This window comes from Acinonyx jubatus, chromosome D1 (genome assembly GCF_027475565.1).
Source record: "Acinonyx jubatus isolate Ajub_Pintada_27869175 chromosome D1, VMU_Ajub_asm_v1.0, whole genome shotgun sequence".
NCBI classification, from domain to species: domain Eukaryota; kingdom Metazoa; phylum Chordata; class Mammalia; order Carnivora; family Felidae; genus Acinonyx; species Acinonyx jubatus.
In genome coordinates, this window is record NC_069390.1 from 106,769,910 (window position 1) to 106,795,337 (window position 25,428).

The following is a 25,428-nucleotide window of genomic DNA, read 5'->3' on the forward strand; positions in this document are numbered from 1 at the left end:
CAGGCTGCGAGCTGTCAGCACAGAGCCCGATGTGGGGCTCAACTCACAAGCCATGAGACTATGACCTGAGCCCAAGTCGGAAGCTTAACCGACTAAGCCACCCAGGCACCCCAGTCGGGGAACGTGTTTTAACTACACCTGAGAAGTCTAAAGAGGGAGGGGCTGGAGGATCAAAGCAGAGGTCGCGATGTGTTGGAACTAACCTTCACTTCTCTACTTTGTTGGGGGGAAGGATGAGTGAGTGTCTTCTGTGGACCACAAGGAATCGTGCCTGTGAGAAGCCAGCGTGGAAATGTCCCCGTGTCCCCTGCTGCGGGCGCACCACTGGATGCCTGCGGACTGCGGAAGGGGCAGCCAGCACCGGTCAGAAGACAGAGGCTTGCGCCCACGTCAAGGGACCCGCAGCCGAAAACTTTCTTGTGATGTGGGATTTGTGAAGACTGCACGAAGTCTGCCAAGCTGCCCAGGATTTAAAAAAAAAAAAAAAAGCTGGTTTAAAATCTTCTGAGACCGGAGAGTGTGATGGCCACATCGCCACCACAGTGCCTGTTAGGTATGAATTCTTCTGCTTTCCTTTCCTTTCTTTTCCATGTCCTCTGACCCTGGAACGGCCAAAACCCAGGGTTGGCAACATGAGGGAGGGGAAGCACTAGGTGGGGTGGAGAGCGGTCGCTGCCTTCCTCCTCCTCCCCAAGAGCAGGCTTCTGGCTGCAACAGGCCAGAGTTGGGGGTCAGGGATTGGAGACTATCCTTGAATTGACTGTGTGTTGTGTGGCCTGAAGAGAATAAGGGGACGTTTTATTATCTAAGGACGCCCTGAAACTAACTGGTGTGACTTTTTACCTGGAGCTGGGAGACAAAGGGTGCCCCAGAGTGGCTGTAAGGGACCCAAGGGAGCAAAAATTCACCCGGGCCTCTCAGCCCTTGTATTGTGCAGCACCCTGTGCTGTGGCCTTCGCTACGCATCCCACCAAAGCCTACAGAAGGCACGCTTCACCGCACACAGGTGCTAATTCAAGTAACACGCTACTGGGTGTCATGGTCTATCAACATCTCACCTTCTAACTGTCACAGCTCCCCACTCCTTCCCGAAAATCCAGGCCACATAATCCCAGACTCCTATCCTTGAATATTTATTGCGTACAATCCTTTCAGGTACAGATAGATAACAAAAACCAGCCGAGCTGTTTTAAGTAGAAAAGTATTTAGTGCAGGAATTCAGTGGTGGAAACTGCGGACAGGGCTGTAGGTGGGGACGCCAGCGACGACTCCTAGAATAGCACTGGCTCCTGGAGCTGCCATGTCTGCTCTAATCAAGATGCTGGGGGAGGGAGGAGGAATCAGCGATTGACTCCAGGACCATCCCCTCCCAGCTTGGATACAGGGACCAGGGTGGCTGCCGCTAATCTGCTGGCTCCAGAGCCATTTTACACTCGATATATCCACAGCAGCAAAAAAAGGTGCCATATGTGTTATATATTTTTTAAAAGTTTATTTATTTTTGAGAGAGACTGAGTGTGAGCGGGGGAGGGGCAGAGAGGGGGAGACCGTGAATCCGAAGCAGGCTCCAGGCTCCGAGCTGTCAGCACAGAGCCGGACTCGGGGCTCGAACTCACAAACTGTGAGATCATGACCCGAGCCGAAGTCGGACGCTCAACCGACCGAGCCACCCAGGCGCCCCAGAGGCCATGTGTGTTACATACTCAGTGTCTCCTTGACTCAGTCCTGAATTCACGTGTCTGAACATGCATGTGATTGATGAAACTGAAGTCTTCCAGAGACATGGGTGAATGTGATTTTAGCTTTCCATCCGCTACACAACCAGAGAGGCACATGAGATTGGGATACTCAGTGAGCCAATCCACTGCACCTGCTCGACCATGGCTCTTTCTCACTTGATACACGTTTTGACTTGGTGGATTACATGCGCCAGCAGCTTCCCAAAAAAGGATGCATAGCCAGGAATTTTTTGAGAAATTTCATGTCTCAAATGTCTTTATCTTCCTATTTACGTAACAGTTTGCCCTAGTGTTTAATGGTTGGAAATCATTTTCCATTAGAATTTTGAAGACACTTTGGTATTTTCTCCTGGGTTCCAGGGTTGTGGTTAAGAAGTCCATTGAGATCTTGACTCCTACATGTTTGTGTGGAAACGACTGGCTTTTTCCCCCTCTGATCCACTTTTCAGATCCTTTCTTTATGTGTGGTTTTATAAAATGTTACAGTGATGTGACTTTCTCCTTTGCTGTGGATTCCTTCATATGGATACTCTTGCTTTTCCATAACAGGATATTTTTGGTATTTGTTTTCAATTCGAGAATTTCCTTTTCTTCATTCCTTGATTCTCTTCCTAAAATGCCTTCATCCTCTTCCCGAAATGCCTCAAAAGTTGGACGTATCTTCTGATTTTGGATATATCTTCTGATTTTCTTATTATCTCCCTTTCCCCATCTTTTTGTATCTTGGTTTCACTTCTTAGTAGATTCCCTCAACTTTATCTTTCAATCTTTCTGATGAATTTAAAATTTTTCCTACCAGCCTTTAATTTCCAAAAAGTTTTTGTGGTTTTTGATGCTTTCTGATTATTTTCTTCTTATAGCATACTGTTCTTGTTTTGTAGATTCATCATTGTATTATCTCTCTGGTGATATTATTATCTTGAAAGCTTTATTTCAGTCCCAGCTTGGTCTTTCTTTCTCTGACTTCATTTTATTCTGTTTAGTGGCTTGTTTTGGCTTCTGACTTCCCACACTAGGATTCAGCTTCCTTAATTCTGCTAAGTCAGCTACCAATTGTTCCACTATTTTCATCTTCGGAAATTTGGTTGACACTCTTGTCTGCTGACTGCTGTTGACTTTCCTTCTCTTTTGTCCTTGTGGGTTTATGTCTTCCTTTTTTGTTTTGTTTTGTTTTTAGTTCATCTGTTTACTATATCACTCCCTGGGGTTTTGGAAAGGAACAAAGATAAACACACACGTTCAATACACTGTATTTTAAAATGACTTTCATTTGATGTGTGAGGCATGAAGATCCAGGGGAGTGAGGTGCTCTGCCCAAGGTCCAAACACTAGTTTGTGGCAAAGCTAAGCTAGTCCTTAGTTCTTCTGATTTAAATTTAAGGTTATTACCTATTTCTGTTCTACCATTCCTTCCCTCCTATCACTAGCACTTGCAACTCTCTGATACTCTTCCTGTATTATTCATTCATTCATTTATCCATTCATGTCCTTCCCCAACCCATCTTCCATACTGTCTATATGCAATTGCTAGAATCTTGCCCAGCACAGATTAAACACTCAATATTTAATTATTCAATTAATAATGACAAGGTGGGTGACCCATACAGTAGATTTCCTCTCCCTTAGGATTATGCTTTTAAGGAAGACAAACTCTTCTCCAGGTGATGGTTGATGAAAGGATTTCAGACGTGTTGACTTGGGGTTTGGGAAAATAATATCTAACCTTCTCTCTTAAAAGGCAGAAGACAGGGTGATTGGCAGCATGGAATTTGAAGACAGAGGTAGGTTTCAGTCTTGAGTTCAAATTCTACTACTACCTCACTTAAAACGTGCATAGCCTCTTCCTCCTTTTCAAAAGTCTCAGCACATAAGTAAATCTGAGTTTTAAATCCCCAGATCATTGTATTCTTTTAATTTCTTCTCCCCCCCCCCCCCCACTCGCCATAATTGTTCTGCTCTTTTGGAGTTCTATGGTATCTGTTTTTGAAGAAAGAGGAATTTCTTCCTTTGTTTGCATGGGTAAGTGCTAACCATATTTTATAGAACTTGTGTGAATCTACTCCCCACCCCCAGGCTAGAAAAATCATTTTTTATTGTCTTTTCCTAAATCTTCAGAGTATGCTCACTATCGTGCTTAACAATGTTTTGGTTTTTTATTAATACTTGACATACATTCTGACCTTTAGTGCTTTTGGCTGAAGATCACAGGAAGATAGTATAGCAAGTAATTACATTTTACTTCTAGCCCTTATTTCTAATTGGTCCATTACTTCTTGGTAACTTAATAAAGCTAAGAATAAAAATCCTTTCAGATTACTGAAGAATTCTTTTGTAGGTCATATAGAAATTATTATTGTGTTAAGGCTTTATTCTGGGAAATACCAGACTATGGCAGAGCTCCCAACAGGTTTCCCAAAAGGTTACATAGACTAAGAATCTGTCTCATTGGATTACTTTTGCCTTCCAAGTATTTGAATGTGTATAATCTTTCCTAAAACAATGAAGTAAGTGATATACTTTCCTTCTGCTATTGCAACTTGGATACACATGGAGGCAGTACAGTCTAATGGACAGATCCAAAGTTGACCGACCTGCTTTCACATCCGGGATCTGTTGTTGACCAGTAGTAGGATTATGCTCACTGGTGTGTGTTATTAAACCCATACCTTTGTATTTCCATACATAAAAGGTTGCTTTCTGAATTAACAAAAGAATATTGTACATTTGGAAGGGCTACATCAGTTTGATATCAGTGGGTAGTAACAAATCACTTCCGAGTGACAGACACAAATTTTTACTGTATATTCTCTATACATCTCCATCTGGATGTCTTAGAGGCATTCCGAACACAAAAGTCCAACGTGAAATTCATTATTTCATTATTTCCCATGTCAGACTTGCTCCTCCCCCTAGAGTCTTCAAGAGGAAAAAAAAAATCTTTTGTGCCTTGCAATAGTCAGAAGCCGGAAGTTAGCCTCGAGTCCCCCTTCCCCTTTACACGGAAGTCCTATCAGCACTCAACTTTGTAGACTCTACTTTCTAAATATGTTCACGCTCTGTTCCCTCCTTTCCATCCCTAGTTGAGGCTCCCTATTAGCTTTGCCTGGACTATTACACTTACCTCCTTACTAGCATTTCTGCCCTGTCCTATCCATCACACACATTAATGTCTCAACAGTCAGGACATTCCTAAGCTTCCTGGTGTCACAAGGCTTCAGGAGGCATCGAGCTCTTGAAGGCATGTTCCTGCTGACCTTTCTGACCTTGCCTTTTACCACATCTTCATGTGCCCTCGGTGAGCCAGTCACACCTTGTGTTTGTAATTCTTCTTCCTTTTGCCTGCCATGTTCCGTTTCTTTGTCTACCAAACCTCTACTTTTTACGAAGCTGCCTTATTCATCTCAATGAAACTATTCCTGATCTCATTACCCTCTCAGTGCTGTCTCTTGCCTTTTGCATCAAGAACCTCCTCCGTTCTACCTTCCATGGAAACCACTATTGAACCCTCTCTGGAGACTTGATGTATCTGTTTAAGGGCCCAGACTGTGGAATCAGCAAATCTGGGTTTGAATGTATTATCTGTTAACTGTGTGACTTTGAGCAATTTGTATAACCTCTCTTGACCTCGGTTTCTTGTTCTATAAAGTGGGGATAATAAAAACATGGTAAACACATAATGATAATAATAATAAGCATTATTATTATTGCTTCATTTTACTTTATTTTAATTGGTGATTTATATGTCTGGTTTCCTGCATTGCCCACAAGCATCTGAAGTCAGAATGTCCTTAACTAATTATTAAGCAACATTAACTAAGCACTTCTTATGTGCATACATCCACTTACATATTTGTAGACAAACACTCCATCAGCCTTCATCTTGCATAAGTGAGCAATATGCATTTAATTTGAAAACATTCCAACATTTATCCCTCTTGATCTGTCACAATTTCTCTTGGCATAATTCATGAAAAAGAGTTTTGGTTGGTATCATTCTTGCTTTTTCATTATTCTTTAGTGAAATTTCTGTATCTTATTATTTGCCTGAGTAATATTGAGAGATAAACTTACCAAATAATAATCATTGTCATCACTCCTATTACATATGTCTGTTTCTTGCACTGACATCCATTAAATGTTTTGGCTTCCACAAAAGGTGGCCCTCTAAGTGAGGGCATTTGCTAGGTTGGTTCTGTTTTTTTCTACCTGCATTCTCTTCCTCAGGATATTTAGTTTCATTTCCTTGTCCAGCTGCCACTGCTAGGCCAGAGTTCCAGATCTCTTGTTCTAACAGTATTTTCCATTTCTAAAAATTTTTTTTTTACTTTTGAGTAGCTTGTGATCAGTCTTTTATTTTTTACTTTTTTGATGTTTATTTTCATTTATTTAAAATTTTTTTAATGTTTATTTATTTTTGAGACAGAGAGAGACAGAGCATGAGCAGCAGAGGGGCAGAGAGAGAGGGAGACACAGAATCGGAAGCAGGCTCTAGGCTCCGAGCTGTCATCACAGAGCCCTATGTGGGGCTCGAACCCATGAACTATGAGATCATGACCTGAACTGAAGTCAGTCGCTCAAATGACTGAGCCACTCAGGCACCCCTCTAGCAGTCTTCTGCATGTATTTTAAACAGGCCCAGACATGACCCCCTGAAAACATAGCTATTCCTTGAAGCTTGAAAATCAAGCCCGTTCTCTTCTTCCTTTCTTAGTCTGGTCTTTTGTCTCTTCTTGCTAAGCAATCACCAACTTCTCTGGGTTCTAAGGACGCCTCCTTTGTTCTGGTTCCTTCTTCTTTATTCCTATTACCACGATTCATGATCCACTGGACCCAGCTACAGAATCCACGCTGCCGTAATGACCTGCTAATGGCTCTCCCCGCATTCAACCCTTTATTTCTAATGTGTTCTACAGGAGCAGCCTTCTTAGTACTGGACTGCTCAAAAAGCCTCTTAAGGACTGTCTATACAGTGGAACTGAAACTGCTTGACCTCAGTTCGAGGCCCTTTCTAGTTGAACCCTAACCTACATCTCTTTCCTTGTCTTCTATTTCATATCATGAAGTCCCCTCTTTCAGCCAGGCTGTTTGCTCGTTCTTCCATGCTGAGACGCAATACTCTACTTTTTACCTTGATTCCAAATGCTGTCTTACTCATCACCTATCCTAGGTCCTAGGCATAATTTAAAGCCCAGGAAAAAAAAGGTGTTGGTTTTTTTGAAGTTGTTTCTGATTGAGCCTGGTGCTGTCTAATCTAATTTTGAATCCCTTTAGAATTTATGGTATTTGACATATAGTACTTTACTTTGTCAATTTTTATTGTACATGCTTTCTTTCCCCTATATATTGCTAATTTCTTGATTCCAAGGACACATATACATATTAATATATATATTAATGTTTTGAGCCCAAGGACCATATACATTAAACCCAAAACGGGGACCTATAGTCTATGAAAATACGACAGTACTTGTGGGAAGACAGTACTGTGATTTGAATTTAGAGCACGTGTGACTTGCGGAAAATCCACCCAAATTTCAAATTTTATCAGTTTCTTTTGTTAATGCATTTAAGTTTCTTTTCCAACAAACGCGTTTTTCAGGACGGTACAGGCACTGTTATTTGGCATATATGAGTTGAAAGTTTAGCTCTTCTTTGTTTTATTTTATCTGATTTAATGGGGAAACAAGTAAATCAAAGCATGAAAATCAAATATATCAAACCTCAGAATATTCTTAGGTGATTTATTTTGACAAGTGTTTAAATTATTTAGCAATTCTGAATTCATTTGATTTTAATTATTTATAACAACACATTAGTAAATGTTTTGAAGAGTGTTTTGTAAAAGTAGGCAGCATCTCAGTAAATATCACAATAACCCTGCCATTTAATTTTTGCTGGCAAGTGGGTTGGACCTATGAGGATAATTTTAAGAGACATTAGGGGACACTGTTTCTGCAACTAATACAGGATGGCACTATACTTACCCTTTCAATTCTTTGTGCTGCTATATAGTTTTTCAATACTTTTCAAAAACTGTCAGCAGTTCAGTAAGACTTTTAGTTCATTCTTGAGCTTAAAATATCATTTTTATGTGCTCAATGGTATATGCCCAAATTTCTCAAGTGCTTACCTACTTACTTTTTAACAGCAGCACTTTTCAGTGATGTTCCATTACATCCTAAATGTCGCAACCTCTTCTCTTTCTACTTCTGCTTGGAAATTTTTCAAAAGCACATCAGTATTTGAATAATAATGCAATAATCTACAGTGTAGATTTTATGTGGAGTAACTCCATGTAATGGACCTATTCATTTTGCCCCTTAATTATTTTCCTTTGACATTTTCAATAAAATCACTTAGAATGAGATTAGTGTAAAGAGGGCATCCCCCAAATTTGTTGGCTTTGAAAGCAAGACCAGGAAGAATCAGTGCATTAATTATGTAACTCCTGCAGTGGGTACCACCCACAGGAGTATCCACTTTAAGACTTGTATTGCTAATAAACACTGAGCTTAGTGTTTATAATCCCAGTGCTTGTAAATTACCCAGAAACTTACAACCTTCCGCACTATCCAAGATAGAGAGACATTGTATGTCACAGATATAAATATTCCACTTACTAGTGAGATGGAATCATATCTTTGTAAATATTTCAGAAAGCATCTCTAACTGGTAAGTACATTAAAAGAATTGACAGTAGCTAGGCTGTTACAAGATGTCTGCGGTCAAGATTTGAGAGGTAGAGGTGAGGCAGAAGCCATCTGTTTCTTCTGCTGTTCAGCATGGGTAGTGATGACGTGGGGTTCTTTCTGCAACAACAGTCCAGTGTCCAGGTGCTCACTATTGGCAAATAGAGGGTCACTATACTCATTGGGATGATTGATCTTGACCATCCGGGAGAAATAGGTCTCTTGCTATACAAGAGGACAAAGAGTTTTTCTGGAATCTTGGGAACCTTTTGGTTTGCCTCTTACGTGCCAAGCCAGAAAAGTTCATGGAAAACTAGCTTCCCAATGCAGGCAGGACTCCTCAGGAAATAAACAACAATAAATAAATGTGTCCTTTAGTGTTTCTGTTTTCCTGCTCAGGGCTTTCTCTGACATCAGGAAAGTTTGCTCAAGCCATGCATGGGGTTCCCTACATGGAGAGGAGTTAGTGCCCAGGGGCAACTCTCTGCCATCAGGGATTGGAGGTGGATAGATTCCCACCTCTGTCCTTGAGAGGGGACAACTCGGAGTTGCATTGAATCTGTTGCTCACAGAAGTCCCAGTGGGATCGTCAGCCGTTGCCCACGTGATAACCGGTCCCACAACCAGTTCCGCTTTCCTATCTCATCCCAATCTTCACTCTTCCTCTGGGAGGTCACCTCCCAAACAAACAGGTGCATCAAGCCCTCGTCTTGGGCTAATATGCATATACTTGAACCAATTTCCTTTATGTTTTTCCTCTTCCTTTTCCCTTGTATTTGTATGGGTGTGTTGGTGGTTAACTTGATAGTTTAGTCCACCTGTTATAGAACATGGTTCTCTGGACTGAATGAGAAGAGGAGCGAACACTACCCAGAGGTGGAGGCAATGATTCTTTGGAATTTGCATTTACCCTTCTTGTGAGAGACCGTGCATGTCTGAAGGTAACTACATCGCATGAGGCAGGAACAGGGTGTTTTGCTCTCGCCATTGTTTAGAACTTTAAATATGGAGGTGCCTGGGTGGCTCAGTCAGTTGAGCATCCTCAGCTCAGGTGATGATCTTGCAGTTCGTGGGTTCAAGCCCCATGTAGGAATCTGTGCTGACAGCTCAAAGCCTGGAGCCCGCTTTGGATTATGTCTCCCTCTCTGCCCCTCCCCTGCTCATTGTCTCTCTCTCAAAAATAAACAAACATTAAAAATTAAAAAATTAAAAAAAAAAGTTTAAGTATGGGTACAAATGTCCATAAAGGTTGAGTAGCCAAAGGTCTGAATTATGGGGGACATAATTCATAATTTAGCCTCCATTCCCAAGTCTCCCTACTCTGCCTTCCTATACTGCAGAGTCTGAAAAGTTACCAACTGTTGGGATACTTTCCACAAGTTAGATACATTTGTTATGAATTAAAGGTGGAAGTGAGGCCAAGGCCATCTGCCTGTCACTTCCAGTATTTTCTACCAGCTCCTAGAGTCACAGGGGTGTTTTTTTCTCAGTGTCCAATTTCTAGCTGTGCAGATAGCAGGAGGCCAGGCGTGGGGTCTCTGACAGGCACGCAAGAGCTCACAAGGACCATGTGCAGCACCAGTGACTTCCTGACCCATAGTATGTTCTAGAGGCAGCCTGTGTTTCCACTTCCCTGGCTGTAGCCAAGGTGTGGCTCCTCTGCTGGGCTACTTCTGTGTTCTTCCTAGAAGTCACCCCTGGACATCAGGCTAGAGTCTGCTTCTCCAGGCATTCCAAACATTTTTTGTAAGCACCTGATTCCAATTCCCTGATTTATATCCTTTTATGTTTATAAGGCATTTTTTTTTAATGTTTATTTATTTTTAAGAGAGAGACAGAGCTCAAGCCAGGGAGGGGCAGAGAGAAAGAGAGACCCAGAATCTGAAGCAGGCTGCAGGCTCTGAGCTATCTGCCCAGAATCCAATATGGGGCTCGAACCCACAAACCATGGGATCATGACCTGAGCAGATGTCGGATGCTCAACTGACAGAGCCACCCAGGTGCCCCTTGGGGGGAATCTGTTCTAGACTCTCTCTTGCTTCTGGTGGTTTCCAGCAATCCTGGAGCTCCTTGTTCTGCAGCTGTTACTCTGATCTCGCCTTCCTCATCACACGGCCTTCTCCATCTATATCCCTCTGTCTCTGTGTCCACATTGCCCTCATAAGGGATGTTGGTCATTGAGTTAGGACCCAGCCTAATTCTGTATGACTTCAACCTACTTATCACATCTTCAAAGATCCCATTTCCAGTAAGGTCACATTCACAGGTACAGGAATTAGGACTTCCATATACCTTTTTGGGAAACACAATTCAAACCTTAACACCAAAAGTAACCACTATTCTGATTCCTATCGTAATGGATTAGTTTTGGGCAGCTGGGTGGCTCCGTCCATGAAGCATCCAACTCTTGATTTTAGCTCAGGTCATGATCTCACAGGTCGTGAGTGGACCCTGCGTTGGTGCAGAGCCTGCTTGGGATTCTCTCTCTCCCTCTTGCTCTGCCCACTCCCTCACTCATGCTCTCTCTCTCTCTCTCTCAAAATAAATAAGTAAACATAATAGATTAGTTTTACCTTCTTGAGCTTCTTGAAACTCATATAAATGGAAGCACAGAGTAGTTCTGACTTTTTTCACTCAATATATGTCTGTAGAGTCACCATCCCATGTTTCACATATCAGTACTTGGTGTTTTTCCCAACACATTATAGTATTCCATTGTGGAAATTTATCTGCCCTACTGCCGATAAACATTCAGGTACTTTTGAGTTTGGGGCTCACTAAAACCTGATTTTGCCCACAGAACTCTTCTGACACCAAGTGTGCAGATTTTTCACACCAACAACCAATTCTCCCACCCTCTGGGTGCCAACTGGGTGTCCTACAACTCAACTCAATTCTGTAACTAAGTACCTGGCATTATTACTACAGACCCCACAGGTTAAAGGCTCAGCCTTACATGACTGCCTCTACTTGAGATGCCAGTTGCAAACCTGGGCCCCCCGTGCTTCTGACCAGCCAGCTAGCAAGTCAGAGGGCTCCCCTGACCTCCTTCTCAGGTTTGATAATTTGCTTAAAGGACTCACAGAGCTCAGGAAAATAGGTTACTTACCTATTTATTTATTTATTTATTTATTTATTTATTTATATTGTTACCTACTTATCTACTTATTTTACAGGATAAGACTCAGGAACAGTCCAAAGGAGGAGATGCATAGACAAGATGTGGGGGGTAAGTAGGTAACAGAGCCTCCATGCTCTCTCTGGGAACACTACCCTCCAGCACTTCCTGTGTTCATCAACCCAGAGCTCTCTGAACCGTATCGGTTAATGTTTTTATGGAGGTTCCATTATGGAGGTGCAGTTGATTAAATCACCGGTGGTTCACAATGAACTGAATTCTAGCTCAGAGAGAGAGAGAATCCTCTCTCCTTCCTGGAGGTCAGGGGGTGGAGCTAAAAGTCCCACCGTCCTAATCACATGGCTGGTTTTTTCGGTGACCAGACCCCAATCTCGAAGACTCATCACATTGGCATAAACTCAGATATGGTTCAAAGGGGCTTATTATGCATAACAGAAGATGCTTCTCTTACCCCTCTCCCTCAGGAAATCCCAAGGGTTTTAGGAGCTCTATGCCAGGAGCAGGGACCAAATATGTATTTCTTATTATGTCACAACATCACGGGGGTAATATTGATAAAGATGCTATGAGCATTCTTGTATATCTTGTTTATGCAAATACGTATTTTCTTTCTGGTATACACCCAGAGCGGGATTGCAGGGTCTTGGGGAAGCATATGTGCAGCCTTAGCAGGTCTACAGTTTAATGAAGTGATTGTATTTTTTACGTTCTCACCAGAAGTCTATAACAGGAACAGAAATTCTGCATCCTCATCAATATTTGGTATTGTCATTTAAAAAAATTAGCACTTCTTTTTTTTTAAATGTTCACTTCCTTTTGAGATAGAGTCAGAGCGTGAGTAGGGGAGGGGCAGAGAGAAAGACACAGAATCTCAAGCAGGCTCCAGACTCTGAGCTGTTAGCACAGAGCCCAATGTGGGGCTCAAACTCGTGAACCGTGAGATCGTGACCTGAGCCAAAGTCTGACACTTAATTGACCGAGCCACCCAGGTGCCCCCCAAAAGTAGCCCTTCTGTTATGTAGTGGAATGTTATTGCATTTCCTTGGTGACCATTTGGATATCCTATCTTGTGAAGTGCATGTAAATATATTTTGCCTATTTTTTACTTAGGTTGTCTTTTTCTTCATTTGTAGTTATGTATTGTGGGTATGAGTTCTTTGTCAGATATATGGATTGTAAATATCTTCTCCAAGTCTGTTGCTAGTTTGTGTATTTTCTTCTTCTTCTTAAAATATCTTCATGGTTCAAAATTTTATGTTATAGATTAAGTAGATGCAGAGTTCCATTTCAGGCAGTTTTGTCAATTAGATACTCTGAATGACCCTATAAACTAAACAGATAAAACATAAAGAATATAAACTCATTTAAAATCCATTGCAGGACTGGTAGTTTTGAGGGAGACGCAGAGATCCTGGGAACTAGGAATATGCTAAGGTCCATTTTTGCCTGGAAGGTTCCTGCTAAACCCTGAAGATTTAAGTATAAATATTAAAGTTCAAGGCATGCTTAAGGTGAGGGACCTAGTAATAAACCTTCTCAATGAAGCTGGAGGCTCAGAGAACTATACTTGAAGTATAAGGGTAAATGAAAAATAAACTCCATTCTGCAGAAGAGATCAGAGAAGACTGTTCTGTTCTGAAGTTGAGAAAATATTCTTTGAACAAGCTGGCCCTTATGAGTTATGTGGTTCTAACTCATGCTGTGTGTTTCAAAAAATTCCCTCCACTATAGGATATAATTAACATAGTCCCAGGGGTGCCTGAGGGGCTCATTTAGTTAAGTGTCCAACTGGAACTTGGCTCATGGTTGTGAGCTCGAGCCCTGAGTTGGGCCTCTCCTGACAACGTGGAGCCTGCTTGGGATTCTCTCTCTCTCCACTCCCTCCTCTCTGCCCCTCGTCTGCTCACACACACTCTCTCTCTCTCTCTCAAAATAAATACATAAACATTAAAAAAATAAAGTAGTCCCAATTTGGGGGTACCTGGGTGGCTCAGTTGGTTAAGTGTCCGACTCTTGATCTCAGCTCAGGTCTTGAACTCAGGGTCGTGAGTTCAGGTCTAGCATTGGGCTCTGCACTGAGCCTGGAGCCTACTTAAAAACAAACAAACAAATAAAGTGGTCCCAGTGTGGTAGCTCCCCCGGATAGAATTAACTCATCTTTGAGAGAAGTCAGCTCCAATCTAGATGTCAACATATTCGTAGGTAATATTTCAAAGAAAAGAACAGTTCAGGGGTGCCTGGGTAGCTCAGTCAGTTGAGCATCCGACTTTGGCTCAGGTCATGATCTCATGGTTCATGAGTTCAAGCCCCAAGTTGGGGTCTGTGCTGACAGCTCAAAGCCTGGAGCCTGCTTAAGATTCTGTGTCTCCCTCTCTTTCTGCCCCTTCTCCGCTCACACTCTGTCTGTCTGCTGTCTCTATCTCTCAAAAATAAATAAACATCAAAAAACTTAAAAAAAAAGAGAACAGTTCAAGAGAAATAATGCCTCCTCAGTGAGAAAAGATAATTAATGAACAGCATAAATAGGCCTATAAAATTTTCAGCTTTTGGAATTTTTTTTTTTCAACGTTTATTTATTTTTGGGACAGAGAGAGACAGAGCATGAACGGGGGAGGAGCAGAGAGAGAGGGAGACACAGAATCGGAAACAGGCTCCAGGCTCCGAGCCATCAGCCCAGAGCCTGATGCGGGGCTTGATCTCACGGACCGCGAGATCGTGACCTGGCTGAAGTCGGACGCTTAACCGACTGCGCCACCCAGGCGCCCCTGGAATTTTTAACACAGAATATAAAATAACTTTGTTTAAAGAAATAAAAGTGAAAAAAAAAATAAAAGTAAAGCTTAAAAATATGAGTACAAAACAAGTAGATTTGCAAAATAACCTCTAGAAATAACTGAAAAGAAAATCTCAAAATTGGTTTAATCACCATTAGACACAATTAAAAAAAGAATTAACATTATTGAAGGTAGACTTGAAATCATTATCCAGAACAAATTCCGAGAGAAAAATAATGGAAAATATGAAAGGAACTGAGGAATGTGGAGGAGAGAATAAGGGTGTCTGATCTATGTCTAAAAGGAGTCCCTGAAGAAGATAGTAGAGAGACCAGGGAAAGGGCAATATGAATCTAATGGCTGAATATCTCCCTAATTATTAAAAGATATCTTAAAGTCTGGGAAGCCCAACAAAGCCAAACAAATCCCAAGCAACATATCAACATCGAGACACATCTTAGTGAAATATACAACCCCAAAAAAGAGAAGGCAGTAAAAAGTCACAGAGAAAGAGTCAGGTCACCTAGAAAGAAAAGGTAATTGGATAGTTGGTTGACTTTCAGTTGCAACAGCGTAAACAGGAAAAATACATTCAAAGTGGCAAGATAAGGTATTAGTCAATCTAAAGTTCTATACCCTCAAAACCAATTTAAAAGCAAAGAAGGTACAATTAAGATATTTTTACACAATCAAAAAAGAGAGACTTTACCATCAAAAGGCACTATCTAGGGGCACCCCAGTGCCTCACTTGGTTAAGTGTCTGACTTCAGCTCAGGTCATGATCTCGTGGTTTGTGAGTTCCAGCCCCGCATTGGGCTCTGTGCTGACAGTGCAGAGCCTGCTTGGGAGTCTGTCTCCCCCTCTGTCTACCCCTCTCCCATTTGCACACACACACACACACACACACACACACTCACTCAAAATAAATAAATACAAGAAAAATAAGTCACCCTCTAAAAGAATTTCTTGATGGAAGATTTGGGTACATAGTTTTTGGGTCTCAGTGCAGAGCCCTGAAAATGCAGGGCCCCTTGTTAACAAATTATTAAGAATTCAAATGGCGTCAGCAGAGTATTAAGTCAAGCATGGGGCCCTTCAGAGCAGGGACCAGTATGGTACTTCACAGGCCACACACCCATTAATCTGGTCCTAAGTATGTCTAAACAATCAATGACTGTATAAAACATTAATAAATTTATCTACCTTGTAGGGAAGAAAAAGCAAGTTAGAATTAAATTACTAGACAATAGCATATAAGTTGGAGAAATTATTGAAGTATTCTAAGATTCTTGTATTGTTTAGAAACAGGATTAACACTGATAATTTCAAACTTTGTTAAGTTTGCACGTTAGAATAGCTAGGGCAACCATAAAAGAATAGACATAGTTCTATAATTTACAAAAGGAGGCAAGAAAGAGGGAAAGAAAGTACCATTGAGTGAGACAAGTTGAAAACACATAGTAATTTGGTATAAATAAATCTGAATATTCCATTAATCATTCCTTGTGTAAATATATTAAACTCTGATGAAAAGACAAAGATGATCAGATTGAAAAACAAAACGAAATCCAGCTATATGCTATTTCAAGAGATGTATACAAATCATTGTTATACGGACATATTATTGAAAGACAAAGTGGGAAAACAAAATACCCTAGGACAACACTAACTGAAAGGAACTTGGAAAAGCCATATTAGTAGCAGGAAAAATTGACTTTAACACAAAAAGTTATCTGTTTACTACAGATAACTAGTGTTCTTTCATAATGATAAAACCTTTGATTCACTAGAGATATATAACAATTTAATGCTACTACATGCCTATTAACAACAATTGAAAACATATGAATCAAATATTGACAAATCTGCAAGGAGAAACTGACAAAGCCCCCATTCAAGAGGCATCATTTAACGCATTGGTTCTCAAACTTTAGTATGCCTCAGAACCTGTGGAAGTCTTGTTAAAGCAGATTGCTGGGCCCATCTCCGGGGCTTCTGATTCAATAGGTTGGGCATAGAATCTGAGAATTTCCACCTCTAATAAGTTCTCACATGCTGCTGCTGTTTCTGGTTTGGGAACCATATTTTGAGAATCACTGGTTTAGCAAATTTAGCAAGTTTCAATGATTGATATATCAAACCGACAAAAAATTAGCAGGAGATGGAATATTTGAAGAGCACCATTATTAAGCTTGATCTAACAGACAGGTTAGAACATTAGAGAATACACATTTTAAACACACATGAAACAGGGGTGCCTGGGTGCCTCAGTCGGTTGGGTGTCTGATTTCGGCTCAGGTCATGATCTCACACTCCGTGAGTTTGAGCCCTGCGTCGGGCTCTGTGCTGACAACTCAGAGCCTGGAGCCTGCTTCAGATTCTGTGTCTCCCCTCTCTCGGCCCCTCCCCTGCTCATGCTCTGTCTCTCTCTCTCTCAAAAATGAAAAAAATAAAACATTAAACACACATGAAACATTAATGAAAATTGACTGTTTACTAGGTCTCAAAGTTAGTTTTGGCAAATTTCAAAGTATTGGTTTCATATAGGGTACGTTATGCAATTAAGTTTGAAATAAACTACAGGAAAAGAACTGAAATGTCTTATGCTTGGAAATGATGGGATGTCTTAAACTCATAGTCAAAGAAGAAATCATAATGGAAATTGGAAAATCCAAGTGAATGATAGCAAAACTATCATCAAGTTGTGAGATGCAGCTCAACATTAATGCACTTTAGCATACAATTTAAGGAGTTAGGAAAAATGAAGGAAAACCCCAAATAATGTAGAAGGAAGGAAATGATATAGATTGAAACAAAAATTAGTGAAGTAGAAATCAAATGAAATAGGTAGTGGGAGGGGCACTGAGATTAATACATTAAAATTTGTGGAAGATGAGGGTGCCTGGGTGGCTCAGTCAATCTCACAGTTTGTGAGTTTGAGCCCCGAGTCGGGCTCTGTGCTGACAGCTCGGAGCCTGGAGCCTGCTTCAGATTCTGTATCTCCCTCTCTCTCTGCCTCTCCCCTCTTCCCTTTCTGTCTCTCTTTCTCAAAGTAAATAAGCATTAAAATTTTTTTTTAAATAAATAAGGTTTGGGGAAGATGTATATGACAAAATAAAAAGAAATCTTTTTGGAGAAACTTACTTGAATGCCTTATGGGTTAGCCTCATTTGTTGAGCTCTACCCTGATTATTGAGGCACTTGGGGCTGTTCCTACTAGAAGAGCAGGGCATTCTTTGGGGCATTCTTTAATTAGTAATTAAATAAACAAGCCTATTTCAGATACTTTCTGAATTAGTTTGCTAGGGCTGCCATAACAAAGTACCACACACTAGGGGGCATAAACAACAGAAATGCGTTTTCTTAGTTTTAGAGGCCAGCAGTCCAGGATCAAGACCTCAGCAGGTTTGGTTTCTTAGGCATCTCTACTTGGCTTGTAGATGGCCGTCTTCTCCCTGTATCCTCACATGGTCTTCCCTCTGTAACTGTCTGTGTCCTAATCTCTTCTTTAAAGACACCAGTTGTACTGGATTAGCCTATCCTAATGACATCATTTTATTTAATTTCGTTTTGAATGATCTGACCTCCAAATACTGTCATGTCCTGGGGTTTAGGGAGTTAGGACTTTAGCACATGCGTTTTGGTGGGAGACAATTCAGCCCAAAACACCCTGCCCTCTGGCATTCCTGCTCACATGCAATGTATATTTACCCTAGCTTCAGAAGTCTTAACCCTTTCCAGCCTGAATTTTGAGTCTACAATCTCATCTAAATTTCATCTTACTCAAGAATGGGTGAGATTCAGGGTATGGCTCACCCTGAGGCAAAATTCCTCTTCAGCTGTGAATCTGTGCGATGAGATAAATTATCTACTTCCCAAATACAGTGGTGGGACAGGCATAGGACAGACATACCCATTCCAAAAGGGAGAAATCAGAAATAAGAAAGGGGTCACTGGTCCCAAGTAAGTCAGAACACTAGCATGGCAAATCCGTCCGATTTTAAGCCTCGAGAATCATGCTCTTTGACTTGAGGCTCTGTCATTGGTTCCAACCAGGATGGTCTTGCCTTCTGGTTTACCAGGGTGGTGGCCCTGCACCCTTGGTTCTGCTTGACAGGATACATTGGAGAACACAATTTAGTCATAAACATTTCTATGATAAAAAAAAAAAAAAAAAGTACCCCAGGGCGCCTGGTGGCTCAGTCCGTTAAGTGTCCAACTCTTGGTTTCAACTCAGGTCATGATCTCACAGTTTCATGGGATGGAGCCTTGCATCAGGTTCTGCGCTGACAGCTTGGAGCCTGTTTGAGATTCTCTCTCGCTCCCTCTCTTTGCCCCTCCCTCACTCGTGCTGTCTCTGACTCTCTCACAATAAATAAATAAACTTTAAAAAAATGTACCCGTTAAATTTGATAAGAGACTGGGAGACAGTGGGTTAATTTACCTCAGGGAATTCTTCTCTAAATAGGTCACACTGGACCTGACACCACGCTGAGATTATGGTCTAATAATCTAGAGGCAGATTATTCTAGGCGGAGGAAACGAGACCAATTTGGAGTTAGAGGAATAGAAAGCACAGTCTGGTGCAAATTGAAGACGTGTGCAGGTGCATTGTGAACCAGAGCACGAAACCTAAATTTTATTCTGAATAAAACAGGCAGCAGTGAAGGCTTGTAAGCAGGACAGTGACCTAATTTCATAGGCATTTTGAGTAACGATTGTACCGAGACAAGAACAGAATATGTAAAATGATAGAGGAGTCTAGCGCCGTGGTCTAGGCTGGAGATTTTGGTAGTCCATCCTACGGTGGTGGAGACAGAGAAGAGTGAGTGGGTTCAAGATGTTTTTTGGAAGTGGAAGTAAAAGATTTGCTCTTGGATTGCATGGGGAGGATGAGAGAAAAGGAGGAATCAAGTATGACCCCTCAATTTCTCAGCTTGAGAACTGATACATTGAGGTGCTAAATACTGGGATTGGAGTGAATGGCAAAGAAAACAGGAAATGGGGAAAGAAGGGTTTTGTCTGGGCCGTGTTCTAGACGTCTTTAAGCTTTCCTAGTGGCAATCTCAGGTACATAGTCGTATGTATGAATTGCACCTCGGGGGAATCCCACACTGGAGATAAAGAGTTTGGGAGTCATCAGCCTATGGGTTGTATTTGAAACCATGGAACTAGACAGTAAGAAATAGCGAGGGGTAATTACAAACTTTCAGTTTCTCCAGATGATTTTCCCTTTCTTTTTTTGATTTTGTTGCTGTTGTTCAACTCCACGTCTCTTTCCTTTTCGTTAATCCTTAACTCCTTATTTCAGAGGTTGGGTGATCTCAGGAAAAAGGGCAGTAGCACCTGGAAGAGGTGAGGGGAAGAGAAATCTTTTGGTATGGAGTAGAAAAGAGGGCATGATGTAGGGGCTGGCTGACACTTAGAAATAATCCTGAAAAGATGCTGCTATTTCAAAGCCTCCTCTCCTTGCCTAGATGATAAATTCCTCTGTTGCGTACAGATCTTCTGTATTGAATTTTAGACAATTTGAGGGCAAGACCAAGTGTCATTTATTATTACATTTCCCTTGCCTCCTACCTGGCTCCCTGATTATAGCAGATGTTCTAAAAATGTTTGTGGAGGGAAAGAAGGAAACACAGAAGAAAAGGTAAAAGTAGTTTTCATGTCTCGAATAATGCTGATCATATCAAGAACTGTGGTGTGCACATAATTTGCATTCAACCAATACCTGGTTGATTGATTTACAATATTCTCTATAATAAGTTAATGGTTTTAATGTGAATTCTTCAAACTTGCCGTCTAAGCACACAGCATTATTGATTCACTCTGTTTAATGATAAATAATTCTGACATTTTCGTTTCGGGCAGCTTGTGTACTCCCGGCCATTCAAATCGAAGATAGCTTGACAGCAATCTTCTTAGAACACCTGTGAAAGAGAAAATAAAGGAGGCTTAGCTCGAATAAGACACTTTGTCTTTGTGGGCCTCAAGTATAGTGGCAACAGACATATTTAATAGGATGCTAGAAACGGGATCTTTTTTAAAAATTTATTTATTTATTTATTTTTGAGACAGAGAGAGACAGAGCATGAGCAGGGGAGGGGCAGAGCGAGAGGGAGACACAGAATCCGAAGCAGGCTCCAGGCTCTGAGCTGTCAGCACAGAGGGGTTCGAACTCACGGACTGTGAGATCATGACCTGAGCTGAAGTCAGATGCTTAACCGGCTGAGCCACCCAAGTGCCCCAACAGGATCTTTAAGGGTTTTTCCCCCTGCAGCTTTATTGAGGTATAATTGACAAATAACACTGTGTAAGTTTAAGGTGTGTGATATGATGATTTGACATCCACATACATAGTAAAGTGATTATGACATTAAGGTTAGTTAACATATCCATCACTTGGCATAGTTATTTCCTTTTTTTGTTTTGTGTGTGTGGGGGGGGGAGTGAGAACATTTAAGATCTGTTGTCTTAGCAGATTTCAAGTTGACAATTCAGTATGGTTAACTGCTGTCACCATGCTGTACATCAGGTCCCCAGAACTTATTCATCTCATAAGTGAAAGTTAGTAGTCTGATGGGCACCTGGGTGGCTCAGTCGGTTAAGCGTCCAACTTTGGCTCAGGTTTCTGATCTTACAGTTCATGAGTTCGAGCCCCACATCGGGCCCTGTGCTGGCAGCTCAGAGCCTGGAGCCAGGAGCCTGGAGCCTGCTTCAGATTCTGTGTCTCCCTCTCTCTCTGCCCCTCCCCCGCTCATGCTCTGTCTCTGTGTCTCTCAAAAATAAATAAATGTTAAAAAATTTTTAAAAACCAAAAAAAAAAGTTGTAGTCTGGCCAACATCTCCCCGTTTCCCTAACCCTGAAGCCCCTGGTAACCACCATTCTACTCTGTTTCTTAGGAGTTCACCTTTTTTAGATTCCACATACAAGTGAGGTACGCAATATCTGTCTTTTTCTGACTTATTTCACTTAGCACAATGCCCTCAAGGTTCATCCATATTGTTGCAAATGGCAGGATTTCCTTTGTTATAGATGAATAATATTCCATTGTATTAAAATAAGCTTTTTTATATAAGGGCTTTAAGAGGAAGTTAAATACAGATTACATTTGAAAAGTTCCCATTTACATTTTATTAAATGACTTTACCTTAAACATTGGTTCTGGATTCAAAGATTTTTATTTATTTTTCTTTTTGTTTTTTTAAGTAATCTCTACACCCAATGTGGGGCTCGAACCCACAAACCCTGAGATCAAGAGTTGCACGCTCCACCAACTGAGCCAGTCAGGCACCCCAAGGATTCAAAGATTTTTTGTTGTTGTTTATTTTGTATTTTTGAGAATGAGAGACAGAGTGTGAGCAGGGGAGGGGAAGAGAGTGAGGGAGACACTGAATCAGAAGCAGGCTGCAGGCTCCGAGCTGTCAGCACAGAGCCTGACGTGGGGCTTGAACTCACGAGCTGTGAGATCATGACCTGAGCCAAAGTCGGACACTTAACTGACTGAGCCATCCAGGTGCTCCTTGATTCAAAGATTTGTAAGAAATGTGTATTTGTTTGTTTGTTTACAGGTGAGGAGGGGCAGAGAGAGAGAGAATCTATTGAGTTTGGGGTTCAATCTCGTGAATCTCAGTATCATGACCTGAGCTGAAATCAAGAGCTGGGCATTTTACCACTGAGCCACCCAGGTGGTCCATCTGATTTGTTTCTTAATTTCCACATATGAGTGAAATCATACGGTATTTGCCTTTCTCTGCTGGACTTATTTTGCTTAGCATAATGCACTCTAGTTCGATCCTCGTCATTGCAAATGTCAAGATTTCATTCTTTTTGATGCCTGAGTATTATGTGATATATATCCTTTTTATCCATTCATCAACCAATGGACATTTGGGCTCTTTCCGTAGTTTGGCTATTACTTTTGTTTGTTTGTTTTTAAAAGTTTATTTATTTATTTTGAGATGGAGAGAGCGAGCGAGCACGGGGGAGGGGCAGAGAGAGAGGGAGAGAGAATCCCAAGGTGTTAGTGTGGAGCCCGATTCAGGGCTCAGTCTCACTAACTGTGAGATCCTGTTCAATCAAGAGCTGGACACTTAACCACCTGAGCCACCCAGGCACCTCTTGGCTATTGTTGATAATGCTGGTTTAAACATCGAGGTGCCTGTGCCCCTTCAAATTTTTGTTTTTATATCCTTCAGGTAAATATCTAGTAGTGCAATTGCTGGGTCATAGGGTGGTTCTGTTTTTAACTTTTTGAGGAACCTCCATACTGTTTTCCAGAGTGGCTGCATCAGTTTGCATTCCCACCAACAGTGTAAGAGGGTTGCACTTTCTATGCATCCTCGCCAACACCTGTTGTTGCCCGAGTTGCTAATTTTAGTCATTCTGACAGGTGTGAGGTGGTATCTCATTGTGGTTTTGATTTGCATTTCCCTGATGATGAGTGATGAGCATGTTTTCATGTGCCTGTTGGCCATCTGGATGTCTTCTTTGCAAGTGTCTATTCATGTCTTCTGCCTATTTCCTACCTGGATCATTTGTTTTTTGGGTGTTGAGTTTGATGAGCCCTTTATAGGTTTTGGATACTAGCCATTCATCAGATATGTCATTTGCAAATATCTCTACCCATTCCATAGGCTGCCTTTCAGTTTTGTTGATTTTTTGCCATCACTGTGCAGAAGCTTTTTATCTTGATGGGGTCCCAATAGTTCATGTTTTGCTTATGTTTCCCTTGCCTTTGGAGATGTGTCTAGTAAGAAGTTGCTGTGGCCGAGGTCAAAGAGCTTGCTGCCTGTGTTCTCCTGTAGGATTTTGATGGTTTCCTTACTCACATTTAGGTCTTTCATCCATTTTGAATTTATTTTTGTGTTGGTGTAAGAAAGTGGTCCAGCTTCATTCTTCTGCATGCTGCTGTCCAGTTTTCCCAACATCTTTTGTTGAAGAGACTGTCTTTTTTCCTTTGGATTTTCTTTCCTGCTTTGTCAAAGATTAGTTGGCCATATGTCTGTGGGTCCATTTCTGGGTTTTCTATTCTGTTCCATTGATATATGTGTCTGTTTTTGTGTCAGTACCCTACTGTCTTGATGACCACAGCTTTGTAATATAGCTTGAAGTCTGGGGAATTGTGATGCCTCCAACTTGTCTTTTTCAGGATTTCTTTGGCTATTCAGGGTCTTTGTGGTTCCATACAAATTCTGGGATTGTTTGTTCTAGTTCTGTGAAAAATGCTGGTGTTATTTTGATAGGGATTGCATGAAATGTGTAGATTGCTTTGGGTAATATACTGAGAATTACAGTCTTATGGTTTTTGATTGATGAGAATCATAATATGGATATGAACATAACAGCTTTTATTATTCAGTATGTTGTATGTGGTGAGAATTAAAAATATGTTTATTTATAGTTATTTTTACAAAGAAGGAGAAAAAGATATTGAGAAAGAGGCTCATCGGTGCTTGTCAGTTAAATTGGAGAAGCAGCCTGGTGACCTTGATGTCAGGGTCGGTTACTATTCTGAAAAAATAGTGCTAATAAGCTAATAAGAGCTAATAAACCTAGCATTTTGGAAAGGATTTGTGGCTGAGTCTACTTTCCAAAGATGTTTGCAGCAAAATCTCCCATCCCACAAGCTCTCTCTCCTCAGGCTTCCCCATGACACATCTCCCGTGGAGAGGTGGGGGTTGTCTCAGTCTATTCGAGCTGCTTTAACAAATTACCATAGACCATGTGCCTTAAACAGCAAACACTTATTTCTCTGTTCTGGAAGCTGGTAAGCTGCTAGCCTGAGACCCAGGTGCCAACATGTCAGGTTCCGGTGAGAGCCCTCTTCTGGGCTATAGGTGCTCACTTCTCACTGTATCCTCACGTGGCAGAGAAAAAGGGAGCCAGCTGCATGGCCTCTGTTTACGAGGGCTCCACTCTCATGACCTAAGTTACCTCCCAAGGACCCCATCTCCAAATACCATCACACTGGGGACTGGATTTCAACATACGAATTTTGGAGGGACACAAGCATTCAATCCAGAACAGGTCTGTGTTCCCTCCCCTTGCATCTAGATGGCCTTGTGATTTTTTTTTAAATTTTGTTTTAAAGTATATTTATTTTGAGAGAGAGAGTGGGACAGTGGCAGAGAGAGAGAGAGAGAGAGAGAGAGAGAGGGAATGAGAGAGAGAGAGAGAGAGAATCCCAAACAGGCTCCACACTGTGAGTGCAGAGCCCAGTGTAGGACTTGAACTCATGAACTGTGAGATCATGACCTGAACTGAAGTTTGATGCTTAACTGACTGAGCCACTCAGGTGCCCCTAGATGGCCTTGTGATTATAATGAAGGTGATCCCATGTGACTTTTGATGCTTGGCCATAAAAGGAGATACGAAGAAAAGAAAAGAAAAGAGAAGAGAAGAGAAGAGAAGAGAGAAGAGAAGAGAAGAGAAGAGAAGAGAAGAGAAGAGAAGAGAAGAGAAGAGAAGAGAAAAGAAAAGAAAAGAAAAGAAAAGAAAAGAAAAGAAAAGAAAAGAAAAGAAAAGAAAAGAAAAAAGAAAAAAGAAAAGAAAAGAAAAAGGCAGTCTTTAACATTTGAAGCTGGCCTGGCACTCATAGCTAGGCCATTTTTTTCTGTTATTGAACATAAACAATCTCATAGAGTATCATCCAAAGATAAGATTATTCTGAGACCATGATAAAATGAGACAGAGCAATGCCAGTTCATAATTTTATCTAAGCAAAAAACAGGATCACTGTGCCACCCACAAAACACCAACTCCCTTCTCTCTTGGTCAAAATGAATGGCTGCTGCCTCTTCACCAACTAGTTTTGTCCCCACCCTGTTGTGCCCACTTTATACGTAAGATGTAGTTTTTTTAATGTGTATTTATTTTGAGAGAGAGAGAGAGAGTCTGTGTGTGTGCATGAGTGCATGAACAGCTGCCTTTGAGTGGGGAAGGGGCAGAGAGAGAGAATCTTAAGCAGGCTCCACATACCAGCACAGAGCCCAATACAGAGCCTGACGTGGGGTTCGATCTCACAAACCGTGAGATCATGACCTGAGCCAAAATCAAGAGGTGGATGCTTAACCGACTGAGCCAT

General features: G+C 41.4%; 1 protein-coding gene across 1 annotated transcript in view; it reads left to right on the forward strand.

The window, feature by feature from the left end:
- Positions 1-305: 305 nt before the first annotated feature.
- SLC35F2 (solute carrier family 35 member F2) overlaps positions 306-25,428 on the forward strand; it is an 86,579-nt gene continuing 61,456 nt past the window's right edge. Inside the window, exons 1-2 of the mRNA XM_053204160.1 lie at positions 306-553; positions 11,605-11,657. The gene's annotated coding sequence lies outside the window, so the exon portion shown is untranslated. The remainder of the gene's footprint in view (positions 554-11,604; positions 11,658-25,428) is intronic.